The sequence below is a fragment of the Pelodiscus sinensis genome, chromosome 7, assembly GCF_049634645.1.
Source record: "Pelodiscus sinensis isolate JC-2024 chromosome 7, ASM4963464v1, whole genome shotgun sequence".
NCBI lineage: Eukaryota > Metazoa > Chordata > Testudines > Trionychidae > Pelodiscus > Pelodiscus sinensis.
Genome location: NC_134717.1, coordinates 47,887,466 through 47,908,830, shown reverse-complemented (window position 1 = coordinate 47,908,830; position 21,365 = coordinate 47,887,466). Strand labels below are relative to the sequence as shown.

Genomic DNA, 21,365 nt, shown 5'->3' with positions numbered 1-21,365 from the left:
ACAAGGAGATCTTGCATGATCTCAAAATAAAAAAGGAGTCATATAAAAAATGGAAACTACGATAAATAACAAAGGATGAATATAGGCAAGCAACACGGGAATGCAAGGGCAAGATTAGAAAGGCAAAGGCACAAAATGAGCTTAAACTAGCTACAGGCATAAAGGGAAACAAGAAGACCTTTTATAAATACATTAAAAGCAAGAGGAAAACCAAGGACAGGGTAGACCCACTGCTTAGTGAGGAGGGAGAAGCAGTAACAGGAAACTTGGAAATGGCAGAGATGCTCAATGACTTCTTTGTTTCGGTCTTCACCGAGAAGTCTGGAGGTGTGCCTAACGTAGTGAATACAAGCAGAGAGAGGGTAAGTTTAGAAGATAGGATACACAAAGAACAAGTTAAAAATTACTTAGGAAAGTTAGATGTCAGCAAGTCACCAGGTCCTGATGAAATGCATCCCAGGATACTCAAGGAGCTGATAGAGGAGGTATCTGAGCCTTTAGCTATGATTTTTGAAAAATCATGGAAGACAGGGGAGATTCCAGAAGACTGGAAAAGGGCAAATATTGTGCCCATCTATAAAAAGGGGAATAAGAACAACCCAGAAAACTACAGACCGGTCAGTTTAACGTCTGTCCCAGGGAAGATAATGGAGCAGGTAATTAAGGAAATCATATGCAAACACTTGGAAGGTAATAAAGGGAATAGCCAGCATGGGTTTGTGAAGAACAAGTCATGCCAAACTAATCTGATAGCTTTCTTTAATAGGGTAACGAGCCTTGTGGATAAGGGAGAAGCGGTGGATGTCATATACCTAGACTTTAGTAAGGCATTTGATACGGTCTCGCATGATATTCTTATTGATAAACTAGGCAAATATAACTTAGATAGGGCCACGATAAGGTGGGTGCATAATTGGCTGGATAACCATAGTCAGAGAGTTGTTGTTAACGTTTCTAAATCCTGCTGGAAAGGGATAACAAGTGGAGTTCCTCAAGGGTCTGTTTTGGGACCCGTACTGTTCAATATCTTCATCAATGATGTAGATATTGGGATAGAGAGTACGCTTATTAAGTTTGCAGATGATACCAAACTGAGTGGGGTTGCAACTTCTTTGGAGGATAGGGGCATAATTCAAAATGACCTTAGCAAGTTAGAGAAATGGTCAGAGGTAAACAGGATGAGGTTTAATAAAGAGAAATGCAAAGTGCTTCACTTAGGAAGGAACAATCAGTTCCATACATACAAGATGGGAAGCGACTGTCTAGGAAGGAGCATGGCGGAAATGGATCTAGGGGTCATAGTGGACCACAAGTTGAATATGAGTCAACAGTGTGATGCTGTTGCAAAAAAAGCCAATATGATTCTAGGTTGTATCAACAGGTGTGTTGTAAGCAAAACTCGTGAAGTCATTCTGCCGCTCTACTCTGCACTAGTTAGGCCTCAGCTGGAGTACTGTGTCCAGTTCTGGGCGCCACATTTCAAGAAAGGTGTGGAGAAATTGGAAAGGGTACAGAGAAGAGCGACAAGAATGATTAAAGGTCTAGAGAACATGACCTATGAAGCCAGGCTTCATGAACTGGTCTTGTTTAGTTTGGAAAAAAAGAAGATTAAGGGGGGACATGATAGCGGTTTTCAAATATCTAAAAGGGTGTCACAAGGAGGAAGGAGAAAATTTGTTCCTCTTGGTTACTGAGGACAGGACAAGGAGTAATGGGCTTAAAGTGCAGCAGGGGAGGTTTAGATTGGACATTAGGAAAAAATTCCTAACTGTCAGGGTGGTCAAATTTTGGAATAAATTGCCAAGGGAGGTGGTGGAATCTCCCTCTCTGGAGATATTTAAGAACAGGTTAGATAGACATCTGTCAGGGATGGTGTAGATGGAGCTTGGTCCTGCCTTGAGGGCGGGGGGCTGGACTCGATGACCTCTCGAGGTCCCTTCCAGTCCTATGATTTTATGATTCTATGAATTGTAACCCCTCGTTCTGCTTGCCCTCTGCTTAAGAAAAGAAACAGAATTCATAGACTTTAAGGATGGTAGCTATATGTTCTTCCAACAAAACTCTGTATCTCCACAGTCACAGCACTATATAAAACCATTTTGAGTGCCTCTGAGTCAGATGGCTTTTGGAGTATAGAACTGAATCAGAACAATACCTTCTCTCTTCCATTTTTAGCTTAACAATGAGTGCAAATAATTTCCACTGTGGAACTCACAGTGCCAGCAGAGCCCAAGTTTGAGTGCTGCTCCTCTCGCCCTGGACTGCTGAGCAGGCCTGGCAAGCTGTTCCAGTTGGAATGAGTTTTCAGAAAATTATGGGGGAGATGTTAAATGTCTCACACAGCAAACATATTTCATTCTGGAAGAAAGAGGCTTTTTTAAAGGCCTCATTATGAAGGAATCTCCTTCCAAATGAATCAGACTTGGCAGATTTACAGGAGCCCTGTAAAAACTATTTAAACAGTCTCATTTTGTTCCTCTCAGATCAGGAACCTGATGCTTTGGCTGATTGCTAGGGGTCTAGAATTATCTGTATAGGTGAGGAGCAGATTTAAAGTCTCCTCTGTGGGTATGTCTACACTGCACATTAAGCTGGGCTCTGACTCAGGTTTAAGCCCAAGCTTTCCTTCTGTGCACTCACAAATCAGTCTGACTCAGCTCAGTAAATGCTTAGGATCTGAATCCTAAGAAGGGGAAATGACAGCCTCTATGGGTCCTTGGGCAAGGAGGGTGGGAGGGGGTGTGACTCCATGCTCCCAGAAGGGGCGGGGTTTAGGGCAAGGCCTAGGTGGAAGTGATGGAACCAGGACTGCCAGCCCTCTCTGCCGTTGGGGCATGCCATGCCCCCTCCCCCAGCCCTTAGAGCTGCTCCAGTGGCAATTTAAAGGGCCTGGGATTCCAGCCGCCACTGCTGCCACAGAAGCAACTGCCTCTTCACCTCCCCCTGTCAGTGGGCCTGGTCCCAAGACCTGTTGGGCAGAGAGTCAGAGCCCGAGTCCTGATGAGACTCAGGTTCAAGGCCTATCACTTTACAGCGTGGACATAGCCCAAGCCGCAGACCTGAGTTGTCAGATCTGTGTAGTGAAGTATGGACACAAAATGGCATGACTGTTGAGTCCACAATTGTAAGCCCAGGCTTACAATGCAATGTGGCCTCTCAAGCATGGGCTTGGAAACACTGACTCCATAAGTCCGGGTCCCACAGACCCAGGTTTATAATGCAGTGTAAATATTCTCTGAGTGGCCCGGTTATAACTGTAAATAAATCAGGAATCATCTGATTTGTGCTGCACAAATAAGGCCAATAGAGATTTGCCTTCTCTCTCCTTTCTCCAGTGTCCTTCAGAAGAAGAGTCAAGGAAAGCAACCTTAATGGACGCAATTGGAAGATGGGCATGCCAAGAGAAACCTTTCCCAGGAAGACCCAGGTCAAAGACAGTGGTCTTGATTCATTGTGGACTTTAAAATATAGCAGTGTCAAGCCTTTTTCACACCTGAAGGAGTGTGCAATGTCTATTTAGGTAATAAAGCCTGTAGATTATAAAAAGATAAATCAAACTTGATAAATCAACAAGGATTTAGAAAATAATGCCAAAGCCAGCAGTAAGATGGGCCTGCTGCAAGAGCCTTATTCAGAATGGTGGGTTTTGTTTTTGTTTTGGGGGTTGTTTGTTTGGTTTTTTGTTTTTGTTTTTTGTTTTTTGCCTTCCAGAAGTTATTCAGTGTACATCATATTAAAAGAAGAATAAAAACAAAGAGCTTTTGCATGAACTTCAAAGCCAGTTAGAACATCTTTTGGCAGCCAGATTTAAAAGATTTAAAATTAATCATTGAGCAGAATAATTGGTAAGTGACACATACATAAAAGGTCTCCATTTTGTATTAAAAATTGCTGCTTAGGTAAAAAAAAAAACCATGACTACACACATTTAAAAATTAACATAATTTTTTGAATATTTTATGTTATGATTACTATATTATTTCAGCTTAGAATTATTGACAGTAAAAAAGCAAAGTTATAGAGACTTGGAGAGAATGCAATGGAGAGTATAATAGCAAATATTATAATAAGATATGTAAAAAGTTTGGCCTGTAAATCTCATTACCACGCTTAAGGGTGCATTATTGTTGAGCACAGCACTTATTCACCATGATTAAAGAGAAATGTTTCAGGTTCAGAATACTTTAGAAATTATATATGGGCCTGATCCTGCAAATATATATAGACATAAATATCTTCATTCACATGCACAACTTTGTTGCCTGCTCATCTAAACGAAGTTACTCACATGCAGAAATACATGGCCCTGAAGCTATTAAAATCAGTGAAAATAATTCCATTATTTTTAGTGGACATATCAACTCTACAAATTTCCTAAATTAACACTGGAAAGCACTTCCTCTTACACATTTTTGCACTTTGAAGTTTTTCATTTTGTCTGACTTCAAATATTTTTTAATGGTACTTAAGTGCTTGTCTCACATTATAGCTTCTTATCATATAGATACAAATTCTGTCCCTAGAGAAACACACAGTTTCATTGTAGTTTCCTCAGTGAGAAGTAATATTTGGCCCTCCAGGCCTGCTCCAATGCCACTGAAGTTTTCTATTGCCTTCAGTGGTCCTTGGATGTGCATAATCTGTGTAGACAGGGGTGATTTAGTGATAATTTTTTTTAACATTTGCTTCACGTGCATTAAATTACAGTTTATTTGTGTGGTAAAACCAGTTAACATTTCTATTTTCTAATGTACTGTACTGATTATTATACAAATGGGGAGATGCATTCCATATATTATAACTCTAAAGCAGAACAAGGACCATCCTGGATGTTGGAACAATGGCTCTTTGGGGAAAACAATTCTATATTTGGAAATGCAAAAGACAAGACTCAAGAATGAGATGTATTTCAAAGGGTCATTCTGTCTGTTTATTCGAGATCTACGGACAGGTTTAATCAAAGACATAAGAGACACTTCAAAGGCGGAAAAGTGAATTAAATAGGGACAATGTACTTGGAGTAAGTAATTAACTATTGGTTTTCTGACAAAGGTAGCCCTTGATGGCCAAGACCTTTCAATAGGAGCAGAAAGGAGACGTTGTCCTGATTTATCTAATTAAGCATCAGAAGTGCCTTCTTCATCACTGTTACTGCCAGGTAATTGGGAATCAAAGTGGAATAGAAGTAGCAGCATGGCCATTGCTGCTTTATTAAAGATCAGGATACTTAATTTTAGGAGAGAGATCTGAATCTCCTATTATTATTAAATTCCTTCTCTTTACCATCTATTACCACATTAAATCAAGTAGGGTCTGAACCTGGGAACAGGCTCATGCAGCATGCATTTCTTGACTTATTTTTCTGTTATAGTTAGGACTGAATGAATTCTGCTGTCATTCACACCAGTCTATGTCTAGATTAACTCAAATGAAGTTATTGGAGTTTCTCACATTTGCACCACTCTGTCAAATTTGGCTTGATATCTGGGACTTTGGAGGCTCAAGTTCAATTCCTTGCTCCACCTCAGGAAGACCTATGGCAAGTTGCTTAGCCTCTCTATGCTTCAGTTCCCCATCTGTAAAGTGGTGATAATATAACTCCCCTGTGAGGTAGGTGAGAATGAATATGTAGAAGACTATGGGACCTTCAGATTCTATGGTAATGCGGAACACATAAATTGCAAGACAGATACTATTTGCAAACATTGGCTAGTTATTTATCACATATACAGTGAAGTGCTCTAAGATGGTCAGTGTTTCCATCTAAGAGAGATTACAAATAGGAACTGGCAAACATAATAGTCAAGAGTTTGCTTGTGTCACATATTTTCCCTTTAATTTAAATGTTTTTTTCCGCAAGGCAGAGGGGTTGGTTGGTTTTTGTTGGTTAGGTTTTCTTAGATATTCAGAAGATGAGTATGTATTACTTTGCATTCTAGCCAGAAGAACAATCTCCATAAGATAGGTTGTTACTGTGAGTTTCATGCCGTAGTTCAAAATCCATACTCTATGTTTATTTCTCTCTCATTTTCTTTTTTCCTCCTCACAATCTCTCTAAAAGCAAATTTATACATACATAAATACATGCCAAAATTCAGACCAGTGATGCCTTAATTATTCCAAACAAGTTTACTTTTCCTAAATTACCAATGTGGATTGTTTCTTCCTCTGTCCTTCTACCAATGTGTACTCTCTTCTTTGACCCTTTCTGACCTAGCCTGATGAGTCTCCACCTATTCCTCCTCTTTAAACACACTTGAGTAAGGTTGATAGATCCTGTATTCCCCATTCCCCATCAACTTTTGTCTTTCTGTTGTTTATTTAGGGCCATACCTTCCAATTGGATCTATGCTGGTAGAGCCAATGACCTTGCCTTCATTGTTGCCTATTGGGTACTTGATGTAAAATATGTATTAATAATAAATAAAACAGACTAGAGAAAAGTGTTGGTGCTAGTCCTGGGAATTTTGGCTGATAGTTAAATATTCCTTGTTCAGGGTCCTATAAATTCAGTGCATTGTTTTAAAAAAGCTCACTGTGCTAAACACATTACTTATACACAGACTGAAAATAACCGATGTGCTCACATTGGTAAAACCCAATTGTATAAATCACATCTTAAGATTTCAGTATAAAACTATGTCAAAATAAAAAGTGCTAGTTGTTATTAAAGAGTTGGAACAGTCAGCTTATTTGTGTTCAATCTGAGAGGAACCTAATGAATAAAATGCCTCTTTCTCTCACCCTCCATTTCTCTGCCCTTGCATTATCAAAGTGTACAGACACCCTAGCCTGATATTGGTACATGTTACTATGCAAACAGAGTTGTCATTTAAAGAATAAGCCTTAGCCAAAATCATCATCTTTGTAAATATAAATGACTCAATACAATTCACTAGAGAGCAGTGCTTTTGACTTTCCATTACTTTCCAAAGATTATAAAAGTGAGTTTCTGAGCCCATCACACCTAAAATTCTCTAGTACTTATACCAAAGAGAGTATGTAACCATTACAATTCTCTAAAGATCTTTTTATGTATTGTATACCGGCTGGATGTAAGAATTACTAGGAGAAATTCTATGGCCTGTATTATGCAGGAGTCAGCCTAGAGAACCATAATGGGTGCCTGTGATGACCAGGCCCCGCACTGGAGGGCTGGGAGTAGTCCAGGCCCAGCTGGCTGAAAAAGCCCCTCCCCTCCAGCCCTGCTGGGCCTGCTCCCAGCAGAGCCAGAGTATCAATGCAGAGGGAGCCTGGCAGAAGGGGAGGCAGCTGGAGGGTAGAAGGGCCCAGGCTGCAACCCCAGTGTTCCTGCAGCAGCTGAGGCCAGAGCGAGGGCCAGCACTGGACTCTGGGAGTGAAGCCGGCAGCCAACCCCGCCTGAGGGACCGGACCACCTACAACCCCAGGACCGGCGCCGAGGCGGACGACTATGGGGGCTCCAGGGTGGTAGGAAGAAGCCCAGGGCAAGGGACTGTTAACCCAGCTCGGTGTGTGTCATCTGGACTCCCCACCCAGCAGGCAGCAGCAAGAGTCCCTGCCTACGGGGCCCTGGGTTGGGACCCGGTGGAGAGGGAGGGCCTGGGTCCCCCTCCCCCCCTTTCTGCACCCTGGGCAACACCCCGCTCGGGAGAGGCTTTTCCCGGGGCTAGGCCTCTGGTACCGTATATGCCCTGATAGAGGGGCCTGGACTTTATATTGGAACTGTTAGCACAGTATATGCCCTGATAGAGGGGCCTGGACTTGGTATTGTGACTGTTAGTACCGTATATGCCCTGATTGAGGGGCCCAAACTGGGGCAACGAAACCTTAAGAGGGGAGGGCACACCTCACACCGGGGCATACCCCTCGACAGTGCCAGAGAGACATAAAATCTACTGCAACATTAGGAATATCCAAAGGAAGAGGATCTAAAGATCCTGGATCAAAATGTCGAAAAAAACCTCAACACATTTTAAAGCATCCTGAGACCTCATACACCAGCATGTGCCTCCACTAGTGTTGGCAACAGTCTGCCCGACACCCACTAAAGAACACACTTTGAACTTTCCATTCCCTGGCCTCTCTCAGATTATGCCGACTGGCAATCCAGCTGGCAGGGAAGGGGAGGATCATTACAATATTGTAGATTATGTGCAGACTTTAAAAGGGCTAGATAGTGGCTTCTGATACCCGCACACATCTCTATTTAGAGTCAATGGGAATTGTGAGGGTCCTGATCCTGCAACATTTAGCATGTAAATGTAGATCCATTGGAATCAGATCAGGCACTAGAGGGACAGATGGACACAGGCATTCTTACTTTAGAAATGCTGACAAAAATACCCATAGCATATCTAGATAGGATAACTGTCCAGTTTTAAACCAGTCAGTCCTCTTTGTCTGTGGTTTACTTTGTTCCCTATCTGATACAGAGATGGAACCAGATGTACAGGCAGTCCCCGACTTACGCGGATCCGACTTACATCGGATCCGCACTTACGAACGGGGCTTTCTCGCCCCGGAGGTCGAGGTAGCGGATTGCTACCTTCGAGCTCCGGGGCGAGAAAGCCCCGTTCGTAAGCTGCTCTGGTGCGCCTGGTCTGCTGGAGACCATCTCCAGCAGACCAGGGGCACCGGGCGGGTTCCCGCGCTTCTGAGGCTTTGCCAGAGCAAAGCCTCAGAAGCGCAGGAACCCGCCGCTGCTGCCGCTTCAGTCCGGGTGCATGTGGTCTGCTGGGGACGGTGGGGACGGTCTGCTGGGGACGGTCTGCTGGGGTCTGCTGGGGTGTGGTCTGCTGGGGACGGTCTGCTGGGGCCAGAGCAAAGCCTCAGAAGCGCGGGGAACCGCCGCTACTGCTGCTCCAGTCCGGGTGCCTGTGGTCTGCTGGGGACCGTCCCCAGCAGACCACAGGCACCGGGACTGGAGCCGCAGCCGCGGGGGAGTCCTGCGCCTCTGAGACTTTGCCAGAGCAAAGCCTCAGAGGCACAGCACCCCGCGGCCGCTGCGGCTCTGCTCCCGGTGTCCCTGGTCTGCTGGGGGGGGGGGGGGGCGCGGCTAGTGTGTCCCCCCCCCCGAGCAGACCAAGCTTTTGTTTTGGACCCTGGAGCAGAGCAGCTGGGGCGCTGCCGATTGGTCCTGCAGCGCCGCTCTGGGCACTACTGGACCAACCCGGCAGCACCCCAGCTGCTCTGCCCCAGGTCCTGATTCAGCCGCTGCTGGTCAGTTTCAGCAGTGGCTGAATCAGGACGCCTGGGGCAGAGCAGCTGGGGTGCTGCTGGGTTGGTCCAGTAGCGCCGAGGAGGGTGCTACTGGAGCAACCCAGCAGCACCCCAGCTGCTCTGCCCCAGGCGTCCCCAAGTCAGCCGCTGCTGAAACTGACCAGCGCTGACTACAGGATGCTCGAGGCAGAGTTGCTCTGCCCCAGGCTTCCTGGAATCAGCGCTGATCAGTTTCAGCAGCAGCTGACTTGGGGAAGCTTGGGGTTCTTAAGTTGAATCTGTATGTAAGTCAGAACTGGCGGTCAGTTTCAGCAGCGGCTGAATCTGGACGCCAGTTCTGACTTACATACAGATTCAACTTAAGAACAAACCTACAGTCCCTATCTTGTACGTAACCCGGGGACTGCCTGTAGTTTAGTCCAGAGTCATAGATTCAGGACATACCAAGTTGAAAGAGCATCCTTCCCAGTCCCTATCAGCATGACCTTGCATGCACTCTGCATGTAAGCTCACACAGACAGGTGTGGGGGTCATGAATTCCTAGAAATTCCAAAATGTCTGGTATTCGGGGGATGCAACCGGGGCCACCTTAAACATATCTCAGTTCTTCAGTATAACCCTCCTCCTTTTTCATTGTTTGTTTCTCCAGTTGTAAGGAAAACTTGTTTAAGTGATGCTGCATAATAATTCCATTTAACAAGAACAACAGGAATGGAAAACACTATCATGGAGTTAAATGACTGTCACAGGAGAATCTGAGTATTTGCAGCTCCTGCTTTGTATGTTTTGACTGAAAACTTGATGTTGAATTAACGTATTTATCTTTGCACTTGAAAGTAAGTAAAAACTAAAAGCTGCTCTTTCACAGCAAATCTCCACCCACTTCATCTTCCTTATGTACCACAAACTACACACACTGAAGAGGTTAGTAGCTGAATGGAGAATGATTATGAAGATGAATGAGTGGCCGGAAGACAGGGTCAGTTTAATGAGCTGAGCAGTATGGAGGCTGTAATTTTTATAGATTAGCGCTGAACTTGTCACTTACAGGGTGATACAATGACCTCGTTTCAGAATTACAGTAAGTCAGAAATGAGCTCAACAAGTTTCAAAACAGTGGTAATGTTGTTACCAACTAACTCATCCAAATTACAGTTGCAGTTCTCTAAAAACAATTGCCTCCTTCCAGTGTTCCATCTGTAGCCGAAGATAGGCAGAATTTGGGAGCCCATGAAGTGCATGCAGACTGACCATTTTCTAGAGAACTTTTTCCGTGACTCCACATAGCAGCAATTGGATTGGAGAAGCAGAAGCAGACAGAGCTACTGAAGCTCAAAATAGTTTGGGGTTGGAGCAGTTCCTTCAGACTCACAAAACTCACCAGTGCTAAGCCTGGCTATACAGGCTTAGTGTCAGAGCAAGGACTGGCCTCTCAGAAATCAGGCTGAGCCAAGTAAGGAAACTCTAGTTGGCCAGAATCATCACCTAATTACTAAGTAGAGCTGTTAGAAACCCATTGTGTTCTTTGCTTATTATTGGTGTGGATTTATAAGTTAAAACCACCAACTTTCACCAGGTTTGGTCACTAAATCATACATTGGCCCAATTTTATTTGACATTAGAGATGAGTTTGTTTCCAGAGTTCATGAGCTTGGGCTGCTTAGCTAACAATCCACACTTAAGCAAATTACATATGGAGTTTCATTTTACAGAATGATAAATTTTAAGAATAGATGAGACCTTTATCATCATCCTGTAGGTCTAGATAATACTTAGCACTGCCATGAGTGAGGGGACTGGACTAGATGACCTCTCAAAGTCCTTTCCAGTCCTATGATTCTGTGATTGTCTACTCTGACCTTCTGCATAAAACAGGAAATAGAATTTCACCTGTAATTGCTGCATCAAGCAGACAGTAGTTTGCATAGCTCTGTCCTAGGCTAACAAATTGATTTACCGTTCCATATTTCTGCCAGCTTAGGAGCATGGCTTGTGTGAGAGGATGCAGCAGAGGGACAAGAGTGAAGATTGATTTGTTTTTTAAAAAGCAAGGCAAAGGTATCAGCCTCAATCTGGCACCATTCCCAGAAGTACTATTTCACAGACATGATGCTTTTGATAATGGCATCACATTATGGTTTTTGGAGTAGCACACAAGGGATAATGATTGCTCCTCAAGCAGATGACAGTGTTAATTTCACCCCCATCATATGTAATTCACTCAGACTTGTTTGATTTGCTGCAGTCTCCATGTTGGTTTTAGGGCTGTTCAGGTAATGGGTTTGGTGAGGTTGCCCTTGTTTTTATTAAGTCATTGGATGGTTGTAATTTTGGTGGGGTTCTTGATGCTGCCAGTTGTTAGTAGGACAACATGGTATTATTTTCTGGCAATTGTTTTACTTTTAAGCACAGCTGTGAGCAAGGGCTGGCACACTATACTCCATCCTGCTGGTATCCCTGATAGGCATTGCAACTCACAGGCACACCTATGAGGCATAATTCCACACTTATTTCATATCTTGGTCACCTGGGGTACATCTAGACTACATGGCTCTGTTGACAGAGCTGTTGCCTGGGCATGATACAAAATGGAGTCTGAGGGGTTCTTTTTCCCTCAGAGCAGTTTTCCCACCAAAACAGGTAAAGAAAAGCTGTGCACCCAGCACTAAACCTGTGCACTCAGCACCAAAGGCTGTGCACACCGCCCAACTGTCTGCGTGCACACCCATTCTTTGCACACGGCACCCAAGTCTTATGCACCCAGCTCTAGTTCTCTGCACCCCGCTCTCTTCATGGTTTTCCCGCCATGAGGTGTTTATATACCCTTATCAAGAAGCATTAGTGTTCTTTGGCCCCCTTCATGTCCTGTGTGTGCGTCTGTGATCATCATTGTTCCCCTGCGTCATCGTCTACCCAGAGGAGGCCAAGGTTCTAGCCTACAGTCTAACAAGACTACCCATTGCTAGTAACTTTAATTGGAATAAGGAAAGCCTTTTCCGCTCCCACTAAGACTTTGGGACTTATAACACTGTCTCGCTTACGGATACTCGGACAGGATCCGGTGCCCACCAAGCGTCAGCTCATAGGAGGCGAGAAGCATCCATCAAGGGATCGCTCTGTTTGTCCTCCCTTAAGGCTTTTCACTAGCCGCGAGGTTGAAGGTCATGGACATCGAACATCAATCGCCGCTTTAAATGTAATGTATACCCTTGTGTGTGGGACTCTTCTATCTTCTTTTCCAGGGTTAGGGTGGGACTGTTGCTAAGTTGTATGCTGTTTGCTAATGTTTGATCTTACATTTAAAATACATGGTTTGGCCCTAAATTCTTGTTGTTTGGTAATTTCTAAGCTGTTTCCGTGGTGATTAGATACAGGATACCAGGCCGAATCTGGCTTCTGTGGAAGGGCACCTTAGGCTTTAATTAAATTGCATAGCCCATAGCACAGCAATTGTTTACCCCAGCTCTCCAAGTAACAGAGCCATGTAAAATAGTTACTCGGCATAGTCAAAGAAGTGGGGATTTAAATAATCCCCGCTTCATTAAAATAAAAATGGCCGCTGCTCTGTGCCGGATCAGCTGATGGTCGGCACAGCGCGGTGGCCATTTTTATTTTAATGAAGTGGGGATAATTTAAATCCCCGCTTCTTTGACTATGCCAAATAACTATTTTACATGGCTCTGTCAACAGAGCCATGTAGTCTAGACGTACCCCTGGAGTGGTAATTTACTGCTGGCTTACTAACCACACTGGTCTGGCTCAACTACTCTGGCCAGTGAGTTGGGAGTATGGATGGAAGCAAGGCTCTGCCCACTTCCCAAATGCCTGTTCCAAAACTGGAGTAAGTTTATAAGTAGCTCTCCCGAACACCTGGGCCAAGGTATGAGTAGCCTGCATAGGGATGTCAAAAGGAGTTCTTATTCCCTTGCATGGCTACTTAGTCCAAGTGACAATCAAGTCATATTAATTTAAATATTCTCAAAAGCTTAAAGCCATGAATGGGTGGTGTTTAAATTAAGTTTTCCTCCTGACACTTCCATCAAATAAGTTAGAGATTCTAACAATTTATTTTCTTCTTTAAATGCTTAAGTACTTTGAAGATTATTTGCAATGCAAATCCTTCCATAAATCTTTAAAAGTTTGTCTGACTTTCATCCATAGCAGCAAATGTCATTTTAATTGTTTTGGATCAGTTGGTGTACTTTTTTTTTTTTGAAGTATAATTAATATACAGCTAGGCTAAGTCTACACTGGCGGCTTCTTGCACAAGCAAGAAAATGTCCACACTGCCACGTGCGAGCTGTGCTTTGGCGCAGGAGCGCCCATGGCAGTGTGGATGCTCTCTTGCACAAGAAAGCTCTGATGGCTGTTTTAGCCATAGGGCTTCTTGCACAAGAAATCCCTGCCAAGCATCCACACTGCCCTCTTGCACAAGGGCTGTTGCGCGAGAGAGCTTACACTTGTATGAAAAAAGCGTAGCTCTTGCGCAAGAAACCTTCTTACCACGCTGTACTGTAAATCTTGCGCAAGAGAGAGTGGACAGTGTGGACACTCTGCGGGTTCTTGCACTCTAGACATAGCCCTAGAGTTAGATCAAGATTAATTCATTAAAAAATAATGAATTAAAATACATTAAGGCCAAAAGGTTTGTATGTAGCTGTCATATGTAGCTATCACAGTGCAGGGTATCTGCTCTCGTATTCCTCCCCTGTGAGTCTTTAGGGGGCATCATTCTAGGTTCCTGGAGCTTTAGCTGTCACATTTCTTGGAGAGAGATCCATGTCTCTTCTTCCAAAAGTGGGGGTTTCCACACAGTTACCTGTCTATACTGTGATAATCCCAGCTAGCCAGTCTGCCTATATAGGCCCTGTGGTGGCACGTCAGGGTTTCACCCATCTCCTGCATCTCTGTAATAGCATGAACAGACTCCACCGGCCAGTAGAATAGAGGGAGTTTATTGCTTCTCCAGGATACAGCATAGCAAATATGTAATCAGGTTACAGGGCAGGCCTAGGATGCCTCAGCCCCCCTTGAGATGGGGGAGACTGAGCCCCTAAAACAAGCCTGTTGCTTAGGCTGCTTCCTCCATGATACCACCTGAAACTAAAAACTCTCTTCCAGCCCTGACCCCCAGCCAGGGGCTGACCTCTCCCTCCTTCCTTTGTTTCCCCCTGGGAGGCAACTGGTTGGACAGGTTGGGAGCCCCTTGCATAATGACTTATCCCCTGTCCTGCTGGGCCATGCTACAGACAGCAGCCATTGGGGGTCACCCACAGCCCCAGCATAGCAACCAGTGAGGTACCAACACTACGTCACAGGCCCATGTCTATGTTTTCCTTTCTTTTTGAAGATTATGAACAACATAAATGTCAGCAGTTAAAAGTTACCACATAGCACTTTCTAATCAATCACATTTTATTTGTAAGGTGAAAACATTACAGGAAAAATATACTCCAAACAATAAAAGAACCTATACACATGCTAAAAAGTTTACCAAAAGTTACTCCAATTTCAACCTCATCCTTCAAATCCCACATGTGGATTTTTCCTGTAGTGACAAGTTCATAATTGTCTCAGTTCAGAATCAGAACCTAGGCAGAGCAGCCTTTTCTATTTACAGTTCATGCCTTTGATCGTGGCATCACGTAAAAGGTAATTAGCCAGCAAAGACCCTTTCCTTAAGGCAGGGGTTCCCAAACTTTTTGACACGGGGACCAGTAAATCCATTCACGAACTTTCGGTATATACTTGTAACATATATTTGCATATTCATTAAGCAAATGATGAATATGCAAATACATTGGTTTTGGTCCTCCCAAAGCCCCCAGGGTCAGCTTTAGCAAAGCTTTTGATACGGCCACCCACAACATTCTTACCAGCAAGTTAAGGGAATATGGATTGGAAAAATGGGCCAAATCCAATAAAACCCTGCACCACCACATCGTGTACAGCCTTTCTCCGAGTTAAGCACCAAACACTTGGCCGTAACCTGACTTGTTCCTAACTCGGACCCCATTGAGTTACATGGAACCGCGCTGTTCGTAAGCGCGGGTCACATTCGTAACATGGGGACCGCTTTTACAACCGCTCCATGGGAGCTTTGGTCGTAAGTGTGAACAGTCGTAACTCGGCCGTTCGCAACTCGGGGAGCGGCTGTATTGAAAAAGGGCTCATTTATTCTCAGAAAGCTGACACCATCTTTGGAATTTTTTATCCATATTCTCATTCCGGATGGTGAATGCACCAGGTTATCTCTATTCTGACACATTGTAGTGCCTTTAAACCTCACTATCAGCAGTGGGGATATTTAAAAGGCACTGCTTTTACATTTTTATTCAGGATCTGCATGCGCCCTGAACTGTCCTGCTCCCCACTGGCCGATTCTCTTCCCCGTCCCCCCGCACCTTCTTCCCCCTCCCCCCCACCACCCTGGGCCAGCCCCGCTGTCCCCGCCAGCCAATTCTTTCCCGATCTCTCTTGGCAAGCCCTGCTGCCCCCACCAGCCCTGCTTCCACTGGCCGGTTCCCCAGCCAGCCCTGCGATCTCCCCCAGCCAGCCTCACTGCCCTTGCCAGATGGTTCTCCCCCGGCCCTCCCCCCCTGTGATCTCCCCTGGCCAGCCCCACTGCTCCCCCCCCCCCCAGCCAGCCCTGCTTCTGCCAGCCGGTTCCCCTCCCCATCTTCTCCGGGCAGCTCCACTGCCCCGACCCTGCTTCCCTGCGGCCCATATCCAACTCCCCCTCCCCCCTCCACAGCCAGCAATAAGAGCTCACCTGTAACCCTCACGCTGCCTCTGCTGAACAAAAGTCAACATGGTTTCTTTAAAGGAAAATCATGTCTTACTAATCTATTAGAGTTCTTTGAAGGGGTTAACAAGCACGCAGACGAGGGGGATCCAGTAGATATAGTATACTTAGATTTTCAGAAACATACGGCTGCATTTGCCCAGCCCGGCTGAGGGCTTGGGGAACCCGGTGCTGCATGGGCAGTCTGGGAGCCCGGAACACCCTGCCAGCCACGCTGAGGCCCGGTATTTTTTTTCCCACGGCCCTATACCGTGGCCAAAGTTTGAGAAACACCACTTTAAGATGTCTAGTACAGTCCCCAGGTCTCATGCCTGCCATATCTCCCTTACTTTAGAGATTGCATACAATTTTGACTGACAATAACACATGAAACATTCATTTAACACCATAAACCCCAAAGATACTTAAACTTAATTCACTAAGGTCTCTTTAATAAGATTGCAGGAGATTGCGAGATCTATCACAGTACTAACCTCTTTTAGAAAGGGGTGAAAGGCAGAATAACTCCATTGTAGGAATTGCCATTCTGGATGAGATCATTGCTCCTCTGCACAAGCCAGTTGTATTATGTGTTACAGCCAGAGGGTATGTCTACACTACAAAGTTAGTTCGAACTAACTTTCATAGGCGCTACACTAGCGCTCCGTTAGTTCGAATTTAATTCGAACTAACGGAGCGCTTAGTTCGAACTAGGTAATCCTCATTCCACGAGGATTAAGCCTAGTTCGAACTTACTAGTTCGAATTAAGGGCTGTGTAGCCCCTTAATTCGAACTAGTGGGAGGCTAGCCCTCCCCAGGTTTCCCTGGTGGCCACTCTGGCCAACACTAGGGAAACTCGTCTGCCCCCCTCCCGGCCCCGGACCTCTTAAAGGGGCATGGGCTGGCTACAGTGCCCATGCCAGGTGCAAGCCTGCCAGCACCCAGCCAGCAGACCCTGCACCTGGAACGGATCGAGCCACCCACCCGATGCCCCCCAGCCCTCGCCCTCTTCCCGGGACCAGGCTGGTGACTCCCGGGAGCTTGCCCAGGACCGCAAGAGGCGGGCACCCACCTGGGCTAGTGCGGACATCGTGGACCTCGTCCACGATCTCCGCACTAGGCACAGGAACGTGGCCGGCTAGGGCAGGAGAGCTGCCAGCCTGGCCACCCAGGAGCAGGAGTGCATGAAAATCAAGGTGGTCCACTGAGACCCCCGACCCTGAGCCCTGAGCTTACAATGGCCATCCTGGGTCAGACCAAAGGTCCATCTAGCCCAGTAGCCTGTCTGCCGACAGCGGCCAACCCTAGGAACCCTGGAGGGGATGGACCGAAGACAGTGACCAAGCCATTTGTCTTGTGCCATCCCTCTCCAGCCTTCCACAAACCTTGGGCAGGGACACCACTCCTACCCCCTGGCTAATACCACTCCATGGACCTAACCTCCATGACTTGATCTCACTTCCCTTTAAACTCTGTTCTAGTTGTAGCCTTCACAGCCTCCTGCAGCAAGGAGTTCCACAGGTTGACTCTGTGCTTTGTGAAGAACAACTTTCTGTTACTAGTTTGAAGCCTGTTACCCATTCCTTTCCTTTAGTGTCCTCTAGTCCTTCTTTATGGGAACTAATGAAGAACTTTTCTGTATGCACCCTCTCCACCCCATTCATGCTTTTAGAGACCTCTATCCTGCCCCCCCTCCGTCTCCTCTTTTCTAAGCTGAGAAGTCCCAGTCTCTTTAGCCTCTCTTCATATGGGACCTGTTCCCAACCCCTGATCATTTTAGTTGCCCTCCCCTCTCCCAGCCTCTCTCTTCCCCTCTCTCCCACCTCCTTTTCCCAGTCTCCCCCAGTTTTGTTCAATAAAGACAGATTCTATTTTTGAACACAATTGTCCTTTATTTTGTACATCAAGAAAAGGGGCTAGGGAAGGGTAAGTGGAAGGAGGTGAGGGAGGAATGGGGTACACGCCCCCGATGGGGAGGACTGGGCTGGCTCTGTGGGCTTTTGGGGTGGAACCTCTCCTGCAGCCCCCCGATTGCCCCCTCTCCCGAGACGGCAGCCTGCAGCAAGTGCAGCCGGTCTGATGGCCGAGTGCTGTGATGTGCCCAGTGTGGATACTCCGAGCACTCCAAGCCAGGACTGCTTTACAAGCGGGGCACCCCTGAGAACTGTCTGTCCGGGGTGGGGGTCGGGACCCTTTAAGCACAGCCCTCGGTTAGCCTGAGACAGCATCTCCATGCTCTAAGTCCTCCTCTGATGCCCTGCCGGCACTGCTTCCGGCCATCCTTATGCCCAGTTCAGGGTCCACTTAATGTGGACATGCTAGTTCGAATTAGCAAAACACTAATTCGAACTAGTTTTTTAGTCTGGATCCGTTAGTTCGAATTAGCTTAGTTCGAATTAACTAATTCGAACTAAGTTAGTTCGAATTAACGTTGTAGTGTAGACATACCCTGAGAGGAGAACAAGATTGGTGGAGCTGCTACTTTTTCTCCTACTTAAGGAAGTGGGTTGGAGTGGGTGTGTGAATGCTCAGAGCCTTGACTCCACTTCCCTGGCACAATGCATGTTCCATTGATAGGCAGTTTGCTATTGGGATATTCCAATAGTATATTATTGTCTGCCAGAGAAAGGGGGAGCTGGGAAGGAAATTGTAACTCTGAAAGTTCCTTTCTTGGGGTACATCTAGACTGCAGAGTTTTTCCAGGATACCATCCTGGAAAAACTCTGCCGCATCCAAGGAATGCATCTGCTCTTCTGAAATTTTTGTCCCTTGTGATGAGTTTGAGAGTAAACTCTTAACCTAGCCCTCAGTAGGTAGCACCCAATCTGACCACCTGTGCTCTCAAAATTCCCATTAAAGTTAGGTTCACTACCATAGTTTACAAAGTATTCTGAAAATTAAAAGTGCTATGTAAATGTAAGTTGATATTGGCAAGTGTTTTTCAAATATTGTACTAAAATTCTGATCCTGTCATATGCACCATCTCACACCTATTGCTAAATTTACCCACTCTAGCTCAAATGTTAACATGTAAGATCAAGAATATCTGAAGGGACATAAGCTAGATATAGAGCCAGTCACATCTCTTCAGGTAACGAGCACCACTACTGTATCAAATTTTGAACGGGAAAAACATATACTTCATGCCAAAATGACAGGTTTGTGTTTTGATATTTACTGTATTTGCCTATGTAAACTGAATACAAATTAAATTATAGGCAGTGGCAGAGACACTCAACAGCATGGCCTAGTGAATAGAGCACTAAACTGGGACTAAACAGACCTGGGATTCTGATCCTTGCTATGCTACTGGCCTGCTGCATGAACTTGGCCAAATCAATTTATTGCTCTGTGCCTCAATTTCTCCATCTGTGAATTCTGACACAGACCTTTGCAAAGCACTTTGAGAACTACTGATGAAAAGTTGTATATCAGAGCCAGATATAAGTAGGTAAATGATAAATTTACATAACTGAATAGCTTTTTCATGACAAAGACAATCTTTGCTCTTTGGTTTTCTCATGAAATGTTTGCAATATCAATCTGCTGACACTAGCCACCAATACTAATTGAGGGAAGCTGGCTCAGTGACGCATTGAGTCCAGAACTGAACTGCCATGCCTCAGTCTAGAGCCAAATAGTCCTGCCCAGAGAGGCCAGCTATGGATGATGGACCCAATGATGGGGTGATATGTTTGGAGGAAAAGAATCTATGGAACATGCAGTGGATACTAAATGGTTATAGGAGATTCCTACTGGTAAACGAAAGCTGAGCTTTAAGAAAAGTTGTTTTTCCTCTACCATTTCAGCACTTTAAAGTTATCACTGCTAATCCTGTCAAGACCTTAACAAATGAGTCAGTAATTTTTGTATAATCTTTTTTAATATAAAAGGCTATATTTAAATGACCCATTTAAAAAAAACACATTGACCTTTTAAAACCACTGTATGCCAGATCATAAGAGATTTTGGCACTGACAGTTTTGTCATAATGGAAGATTCATTAAGGTCGGTGATAAATTTGCTTGCAATACATACAAAAGAAATAAGAACTCATCAGCGTTATGACAGTGTAATGCTCAGTGGACAATAGATTGAATTGTGAACTTAAAGAGGTGAATATGAGGCAATTGACCAATTTCAAGGAGGAAGCTCTGTGTGCGCACAGTGTGCATGTGTGTTAGAGGGGGAGAGAAGGAATGGTACTATAAGCAAGGAACATTTTCATTGCTGTATTTGTATCGCACAGTAATATTTACAATAGAGCATCAGAAATGGGAAGTTGTATGATAATTATCCTCCCCTTTTACCTAGTGTGAAGTTAGAACTCTCCAGAGGCAATGCAGGTTGATGTGTACCCTGCTGTGCATTACTTCTTGGCATGTCTGCTTTCTTTCAGTGCATGAGCAGCGCACACACAACATGGTGTCAATTGTGATTGATGACACAGCATGAAGAGATCAGACCTTCACCTGCCCACTGGAGTAACAGGGTTGTAATTTAGTAAAGGGTAATGGGAGTGATATTGAAAACAAGGAAATGTGGTAAGTGGCTGAGAGTTGTGTTCTCAGCTGCTTAGAACACTTTTTTTTTTTTTGTAGTATGAAGCATCAATCTAATTCTTAGTGTAGCACAGGAGCATGGGGAATCAAATGTATCTGAACGACATTATATACTGGTAAGATACGATGTTCAATTTAGGGAAAGATTGAAGAACATCAGTCTTCACTTGCCAACAATTTCTCACAGAATAAAGTTCATGATGATTTAGCATTACTAGACCAAGATTGTTAGGAATAATATTTATTGTGGGGGGGGGGGGGGAGAAAGAGGCTTATAAATTTTCTATTAGAAAGGATCTTAAGAAGGATTGAGCACTCACCGACCCCATTGAAATCAGTGGGAGTCAATGCTGAGCACTTCTTAGGCTCAGTCCTAATTGGAACAAGAATAGCTGTACAATAATGGCTTCAAAAGAGTTCAGTGCATTGGGCACATGGTAGCCTCTGAGCTCTGTTGAAATCATGGTTATGACTATAAGGCTATGTCTACACTGCGGTTTTTTTTGCAGAAGAGGATATGCAAATTGAGCACTCATTTGCATATCGTCTTCCGATTCTTTTTTGCAGAAGAGGTGTTGCCACTAAAAAGCCCTGTGTAGACGGGGCCATTTGTTATAAAAAAAACCTTTTCGCACGATCCCTTATTCCTCAAAAATCAAAGTTTACAGAATTGTGCAAAAAAGGTTTTTTTTTCTGAAAAATGGCCCTGTCTACACAGGGCTTTTTAGCTGCAAAACCTCTTTCACAAAAAGAATGGAAAGAAGATATGCAAATGAGTTCACCATTTGCATATTCTCTTCTGCAAAATACCTGCAGT

The 21,365-nt window shown here is 44.8% G+C and overlaps 1 long non-coding RNA gene across 1 annotated transcript in view; it reads left to right on the top strand.

Annotated features, from left to right (window-relative positions):
* LOC112545176 (uncharacterized) overlaps window positions 1-4,357 on the top strand; it is a 54,295-nt gene extending 49,938 nt beyond the window's left edge. The window contains exon 3 of the long non-coding RNA XR_003088614.2: window positions 3,336-4,357. This is a non-coding gene — a long non-coding RNA (uncharacterized LOC112545176). The remainder of the gene's footprint in view (window positions 1-3,335) is intronic.
* Window positions 4,358-21,365: the final 17,008 nt, after the last annotated feature.